At 41.0% G+C, this 8176-nt stretch overlaps 1 protein-coding gene across 2 annotated transcripts in view; it reads left to right on the top strand.

Annotated features, from left to right (window-relative positions):
* The first annotated feature begins 1242 nt into the window (after positions 1-1242).
* Positions 1243-8176, top strand: part of PIK3CB (phosphatidylinositol-4,5-bisphosphate 3-kinase catalytic subunit beta) — a 218100-nt gene continuing 211166 nt past the window's right edge. For both annotated transcript variants that reach the window (XM_045030486.1, XM_045030487.1), the window contains exon 1: positions 1243-1552. The gene's annotated coding sequence lies outside the window, so the exon portion shown is untranslated. The remainder of the gene's footprint in view (positions 1553-8176) is intronic.

The following is an 8176-nucleotide window of genomic DNA, read 5'->3' as shown; positions in this document are numbered from 1 at the left end:
GTTCACCCTCCTGGCCTTCCCTCTGCAGACAGCCCCCCAGCCCATAGGTGCCAAGATTTGTGCGGCTCCCTGAGATATTTTAGGCAAATTTAATTAACTGATTTGCATATTTGCAAATAACTTGTCTATGACCATAGACTCTGATTTGTGTTCAATATGTCCTTTCTGAGCAGTGGCACAAAACTTGGTATCTTTTAGGCTGAGGCAGGTAGGAGAACAAGATACAGGATGATCAGCAGTCTCAGCCCAGTCTGCTGTTTGCCTGATTCTCTTACCCTCATGACAACACTTCCTCTTCCTGGTAACATAGTGCCCTCTATTGACTTGAAGCTGAGCTGGGTCTGTGGCCCTCCCAGAATTTCATGTGACCCAGTCCTTTCCACCCAGCAGCTCATTTGAGGAAAGAGGACGTATCCATCCAATGATGAACCAACAGCTTCATTGCAATATTTAAGATTTGAATTTGAAAGAAACTGAGGGAGAGGGAACTAGAACTTGGGTAGTGTTTAATATAATTTGATGTTAAAAGCGTTGATAATGGCACATTACGATTGAAAATGTAATAAAAATAAACTCAGGAAAGGTTATGATTTCCAATGGCAACTGTAACTCCCTCCTGGCATGCATGCAGCAATTTGTACTATGGTACATGCTATTAAACTTCCTAGAGAGTTTACCTTTGGACTGAGAATAACTGCACGCACACAGCTAAAGACACACAATCAGACTGAGGGTAAAGTTCTGAAAAGCTGTAAGAGCCTGAAAATTAAAAGTTGAAATGAAAGGGCCTCCCCTCCTCAACCATAACTTTAGCATCACTACCCGACTGCTTTGTCCGCAGAAGCTCCAGAGTGAAGGAGAATCTTGTAATCACTGAAACTGCAACTGCTATCCTATCTGTTTTAATCAGATTTTGATTTGAAGCCCATGGTAGTTACTTAATTGATTTAAAGAAAGTTTTGGTTCAAAATATCACTGCATTTTGGCTCTTGTGTACTAGGAGCAGCCTTTGTTTTAAGAGTCTGTGTACATGCATGGGTGTTTGTGTACAACACTGCTGAAAATACTAATTCAGCACAGCAGTTCTACCTTCGTATTCATCCAAGCAGGAAGTCAGTCTGTTCACAGTCACTCTATCTTTCCAACACCCTCCCCCTGCCAGCCAAGAGGAGGAGTTTACTCATTACATACCAGTCACTGGCAGATCCCATCTTTTATTTAGGCTTTCTGAAGGCTGACACGCATTCTGTTTCAACAGGAGCTCAGATCTTTATCAGCTTTTATTTGTTCACTTGGTAGAAATCTGAGAGGGAAAAGGTTCAGCCTGTACCTTGGATTGATACACGGTGGGAGACTGAAGGACTAAAACTTCAAAAGGAATTGGGTGTGCTGCAGGAACATGACGGAGGAATGAAACGCCAGCTATGCTGATAAGTGGAGCCTCTGTGTAATTTACGTGTGTGTTTGTGGAAACCTGGCTAGAGAACACACACAAACTAGGACAGCTACGTCCTACCTTCCTAGAGGATCTGATCCAGAGACCTGAACAAGGGTAGGAAAGGAGGTTCTTTTCCCCCTCCCCTCTTTACAAGAAAAACAGGCTTTCAGAGTGATTGTTCATCTATTTATAAAGTGTTACATCAGCTAGCCAGGAAATTCTGTCTCCTCACCTCTTGTAGACTTGTTTTCAAAAGTTACAGCCTGACCTGATTTTCACCATGGTTTATGTGCTTAAATTTACAGAGAGACAAGATACTCTGCTATGAGTTAAGTAGGTGGTGAGAAGCTGGGACAATAATAAAGTGGGAATGAATTGATTTTTGCCAGCTGAGTTTGTGTCTACACTACAGAAGCAAAATGTTTTAGGTGAGGGGAGAGGAGATGAATGTTGTTAACACTTCTAGAAAGAAAATCACTGATAATGCACTATTTTGCTGAATATTGATTGAAAAATACTTAAATTATTTGTTAAAGCCAGAAAGAGTAAAGAGATTTAATTCAATCTGGATGGGGTATTAAATACTTAATAGCTGAGAGATTTGAGATTCTTTTATTTAAAAGACTTCCTGAGCTTTTTCATTTTTTAAGGTCTGTTAATAACACATTCTGGGAACCAGCTTCTGGCCAACAGTATGATTATTCTGACTAGTGTAGAAATGAAGGAGATGGCACTGACTTTCCATAGTTGTTTTAATTCCTATGAAAGCCCTGGGATTTTCCCCACATTACAGGCACCACCCAAGGCAGAGTGCAGAAGCAGAACTGCAATATGGCCTGATCCTGTTCCCCATATCATCAACAAAATTACCATTGGTTTCAATTGGAGGATAATTGGGCCCCCTTTTGTAGCCTGCCTTTCCTCCCACCCCCCATGTGAGGTCCCCTTACTTGATAGCCCTGCATCCATGGATGGCTTTTCTCATCTTGTTAGCAATCTGCTCACTCAGTTTCCATTCAGTGGATGTCAATTGTATGAGTTCCTGATTCACACCCTCAGGGATGTAAATCCACTGCAGGTGCCTCTATGGTTCTTGGGCAGGCGGGGGGGCACAAGTCTAAGGGACCCCACCAGAGCTGTTGCCCTCACAAGGGAAGAGTCAACAGCTTCAAGAGATGTCCTGTAAGGCGGTGGTGGAGGAGAAGCAAGATAAGAGGAGGGCACCCTTGGGGAAAGCTGCCAAATTGCCACCTTCACTGCAGGAAGCCCCCTCCACCCTGTCTGGGCATGTGGAACAGTGACTGGCAGCATCTTCAAAGTTCCACCCATCTGTCAGCTTGCTGCTCCTCCTGTTCTCCTCCAATGTGGGTTAGGGGCCTTTGGGGCAGGTATGGGGAGGGGAAGAATGTTCTGCTCACTCCCTTCATCAGTTAAACTGTGTCCTAATTTTCTCTAGTGTTATCTGTTTCCTTAAACATTTTCCATATTTACTGTCCAAAGCTATAATCTGTAGTTCTTTAGTAACAGAAAGCATTTCATGTTGCTTGCTTGTCTTTAGCATACCAAGGTTTTCTCGGGATACCATCACTATCCATGTTTCCTTTCCAGCTAAACTTCTCACTGGGCCTACCCCAACTCTCACATTGTCTCAGGATGTGACTCCTCATGAAAGCATCCAATCAATAACCTGTGACTCAGTTTACCCAGCAGGCCAGACTCCCTCCCAAATAGGCCTCTGACTCCTAACTGGCCAGAAGAGATTCTTGCTGTAATGTGTCCCTTTCAGACACTACATTGTGTTGAGCGGTGTAGCATGCTGCAGGTTATTTTAGTTGAAGATCTGTTAAAGCATGAAGCAGATTGCTGAGAATCTGCTTATATATATGTGTATATATGTATATATAAGTGTATATACTTTACTACTTGTAACCATTACATCCTGCAAGAGAGCTCATAAAACTTCAGTGGCACTACATTTTGGGTATGCATTTCCATGTGATTGGGGCCTGTATTAAAATGATGCTTTGTAGGTGATGTATCAGTAGCTGGTTTTATACCTAAACCTAAAAAACAATATGCCAGTGCTTGGTGATGTCAGGACAATTTGTCATGTTCCCTGTTAACTTTGTGGAGAATAAGAGTAGGCAAGCTCTGAAACTGAGCTGGCAGCCAGCAAGGGTCAGGTCCATGGGCTGAAGAAATGCCCCGGGAAAAGGAAGTTGAAGTGCAGCAACTGAGCTCCTTGCAATCCTTCATCTTATCTTTGCACAAGCACCAGTTTTTTGGTAGGAGCTCACACTTAATATCCCCATTGCTGGGTCCCCTATCTCTTTCTAATGCGGTTGGCTCCACAGTTGGCAGCAGAAGTCTCCGGGACTCCTTCAGAGGGCAAGAGTGGTCAGGCATAGAGGTTGGGTTGTTTTGTTTTTTAATTTAGAAATTAAAATAAACAAAAATTTGTCTTAATTTTTTTTATGAAAATTAAAAAATAACAAAACATTTGATTCAGAATGCTTCCGCAGTGCCTCCTGGGAATTGAGTTTGGGTGCATTATTGCCCCCATTCTCCTCTATGGGACAGGTGGCCTAACGAGACTACATCTCCCAGGCTGCACTGTGGTCTCCCATCTTGACCACAGTCCCTGACCCTGGTGCATCATAGGAAGTGTAGTGCAAGTGGGGATCTGACTCAGAAGAGCATGAAGACTTCCATGAGGAACCACAGCAGCATTTCCCAGAGTGAAGTGTGTTGGTTTTCAGCATGATGTTTTGGTTGAAAACAGAAAATGTCTCAGTTTTTGAGTGTTTGGTTTTTCAACATAAAGTCAAAATTTTCTGCCATAAGTAGAAACTTTTAATGAAAAACATTGTTTTGTCATGCTCAATTTCCCATTCAAAAAACCATTTCAATTGAAGTATTTTGGGTTTTTTTGGACAAGCCCTAGTAAAGAACCATAGAGAAGCCAGTGCTGTAGGGGGATAGAAAGACCCACCAGTGAAACGTTCCCTGCCATGTTATCCTAATGTAGAACTTCCTTCCACAGGATTTGGAAGCTTGCATAGGCCTTAAGATAGCACCCTACAAGCCTCTGCTTTGAGTGAGTGGCCCCTTTCGTACACTGCTAGTGTTAGCACCTGTGCAGTCCAGTTGACAAGCCAACAAGTTGATTTTGCACACTCATGACACACACATTTAAATGCAATGTTTTGAGAAACCAGGAGAAAGATAAGCTGTGACATTGTACATTATATCAAGTTTCATCCTTGGCTCAATCTGTCACAAATAATTGTATGCCCTATCGTTTCAGCTTCCCTACTTCTAGCGTAGATTTCCCTTCTCTTTCATACAGTGCTGCTTTAACAAAAAGGAAAGTTTGTGGTGGATAGTAGTAACACATAGCTTTTTAGATCGGGCTATGAGACACTCAAGTTAGGCTTGCCAAATATTAATGTGGATATCTCTAGCATCTGGCACTGAGAGAGGTTAGAGACAGGATACTGGATAGATGACCTCATTCCTATCTTCCTGTGTGCTGAAAAGTTTGCTCTACCACATTTTTCTCCATAGGTGGAACTTTATTTTAAAGATATTGTAAAAATATAAATAACCTTCTGACCTTCCTCACTTCCATTTTTTCCTTTACCTTATTCACCATTTCCTTTTCCTCCTGCTTACACTGTTATTTTCATAAACACTGATTGAGATACACTAACCTACTATCCACTATTTCCATACTAATGTATTTGAGAGGAGAAGAAAAGAATTTGCTGAACATTGCTGCTAGTTCTTTCCAATACCCTATATCTCGCAGCAGTTAAGCCCTGATTTTTCACAGGTGCTGAGCTCCCATAGACGTCATTGGAGTGATGGGTGCTTAGCATGCTGAAAATCAGAACCATAATGTGGCTAAGGAGTCACCGTCAACCAGGAGTCCTAGTTATAAGCACAGTTAACTTTTAATTGTGTAGTCTTAGGCATCAAGAGAGTGATTTTCAAACTGCAGGCATGGGCCACCAAGTGAGTTACACTTGTCAAGGGAGCCCTTAAGATAAAGAGATAGGATTTGTATTTAGGATCCACAAATAAATAGAGTGATTCTCTATATTTTCTGTATATGTGACCTCAGTTTTACTTCTTGGGGAATTTAAAAAAATATATATCTTTGTGTAATCAATAGAAACACTGTGGGCATTGAAACAGCTGTGGGAAGGTTGTTTATGAACTATTTAATTATTTTCAGGTAGCTTGGAATATGTAGTATGCTTGGCATACATTGTATGATTACCATAACCAGTCTTGCAAGCGATGATAAGCCATACAGCCATCACTTCTACTTTTGAAGTATTGCTGGGGGTTTTTTATTTTAATTTTTTCATGTGAAAGGCTTCCTCACTGAGATGAAAAGATCCCCCTCCCAAAAAACCCCAGTGACCTAAGGCTTACACTATTACATCATCATTTTGTGGGTGACTTTTGTCTTATATAATCCCATTTTCTTTTCCATTTTAAACTCAGCTATCGAGATCAATGCTCTCACCCTGCATTCTAGAAGTCAAGGTACCATAAACAGACACTATAAAGTTAGCATATATTACCCCACTACTTCTTAAGACTGAGAACACTACTTCTGTTAAATCACAGGAATTAAGAATTTTATTTATTTTTTTTGTCTTGGGCTTCACATAAACACCATCTTTCAGAGCTGTGATCAGGAGGAAAACTATTTCATCGTGGCTCTGTATTGTCTTTGAATATGTAGAGAAGCACTCTGTATCCTGGAGGTATATTTCCGAGTGGTGGTAATCGTTGAAGGTCTGATCTGCATATTTATGAGCAGATTGCCCCTCTGATCTGCCTACAACCTCCTCTGCTCAGGTTTTGCACGCTGTGACACAACTTTGTTGGTGGGACCATGGTCAGCCAGCATATGTGTGATCATTACACAGTTTTTACGCTTATTTGGGGAGAAATGATGCTTGGCTCTGGCCTGGAACCAGAATCTAGCCTAAAATGAAAGATCTAACAGATAACCTAACTCATCCCATTGCCTCCTAGGATATTCAGCAGGTCACACCCAACTGTGAGCCGCCTTCTGCATAGCACTGTGTAAAATTACCTACTGATGGCATCCCAGTGGAACCACATCTTGTAAAAATGGACAAATAAATAGGAAAATAGCATAGAAAAGTGAACATAGTGACAGTTCAACAATCTACAGCATCAGTTTAAAAAATTCAGGAGAAAAGGGATTCTTCTCAGGCAGTACAAGTAGAAGATTACTGGCTCACACAAAACAAAAAATTCAAAGATTTGTGGAATTGCGACACCAGAAGACTGCTCTTCAGCATCTATCCCGCCTCTCTCATTTTTCTTCTTTTTTAGATGGCTCATTAGCATATGGGGGTGTTAAAATTGTGAGACCCTCTCTTTTTTTTCCTCTCCTTTTCTCCATGAGAGAGTGGTGGTGGTAATGGGATTGTGAGATCACAGGAAGTTAATCTCTCCTCAACTAGTTTACTGTCATCTCATTTGTTGATGTCAAGTGAGGCAGGGAGGCTAGACACAGACAAACATACTGGCTTTGACTGTTGTATATTGGGAATAGTAGTAACCTCTATAGAGCAAGGTGAAAGGCATCTTCCTTTATAACACTATCATTGCTCTTTTTCAGTCACTTAAAGCTCTCTCAAAACAAATTATTTGGGGGAGGGGGTTAAAATTTTCTCCACTTGGTCTCACTGTGGAGATGAATTTTATTTTTGGTTCCAGCAAACTCTATTCAGCCTTCTTTTCTTTTTCTTTTCTTTTCTTTTCTTTTCGTACAGATAGCTTGTTTAGCTTGATATACTCAGACGAAAAACACAGTTTATCCAAAACCAAATTTAAACATAGCTTCAGTGCTTAAAATGGAGAGGTCAATAGCATGGCCTACACAAAGTGATGATATATTTCAGCTCCACGTGCTCCTGCTACCGCCCCTTTCCCCATCATTTTTTTAACCAGCTGCACAAAAAAAAGAGGCTATGGAAATAACCACCTGTGTTCACTTACTTTCATATGCACCCACCATCAGACTACTGCATAGATTTAAATATACAAAAGGTATCTTGCTCAGCTTGATTTTTTTTTAGTCTAAGAAAGACTTGATTTGCAAATAAATTTCTGAAAATCTAGTACCCATTCATTATATGCACCCTCTTTGTGACCTCAGAAAATAATACTGCATGTAGCTTTTAATTAAAAATACCAATTAAGCAGAATAAGAAGCTTACATAGGACTACTTGATGATGTCAGTCTATTCATGGGCTTCCTCCTAGAGCATAACAAATGTGAGGAATCATAGAAACGTAGGGCTGGAAGGGACCTCGAGAAGTCTAGTCCAGCCCCCTGTGCCATGGCAAGATCAAGTAACCTAGACCATTTCTGATAGGGCCTTTTCCAACTTGTTTTTAAAAGCTTCCCATGATAGGGACTCCACGACCTCCCTTGGAAGCCTAGGCTAAAGCTTAACTGCCCTTATAGTTAGGTTAGATATTATGAAAAACTTTCTAACTCTCCCTTGCTGCAGATTGAACCTAATATTTCTTGTCCGACCTTCAGTGGACATGGAGAACAATTGATCACTGTTCTCTTCATAACAGCCCTTAACACATGGAAGACAAGTTATCAGGTTCCCCTTCAGTCTTCTTTTCTCAAGATTAAACATGCCCTGTTTTTTTAATGTTTCCTCATAGGTC

This window comes from Mauremys mutica, chromosome 9 (assembly GCF_020497125.1).
Source record: "Mauremys mutica isolate MM-2020 ecotype Southern chromosome 9, ASM2049712v1, whole genome shotgun sequence".
Lineage (NCBI taxonomy): Eukaryota > Metazoa > Chordata > Testudines > Geoemydidae > Mauremys > Mauremys mutica.
The sequence above is the reverse complement of the archived record's forward strand: the minus strand, read 5'-3'. Positions and strand labels throughout refer to the sequence as shown.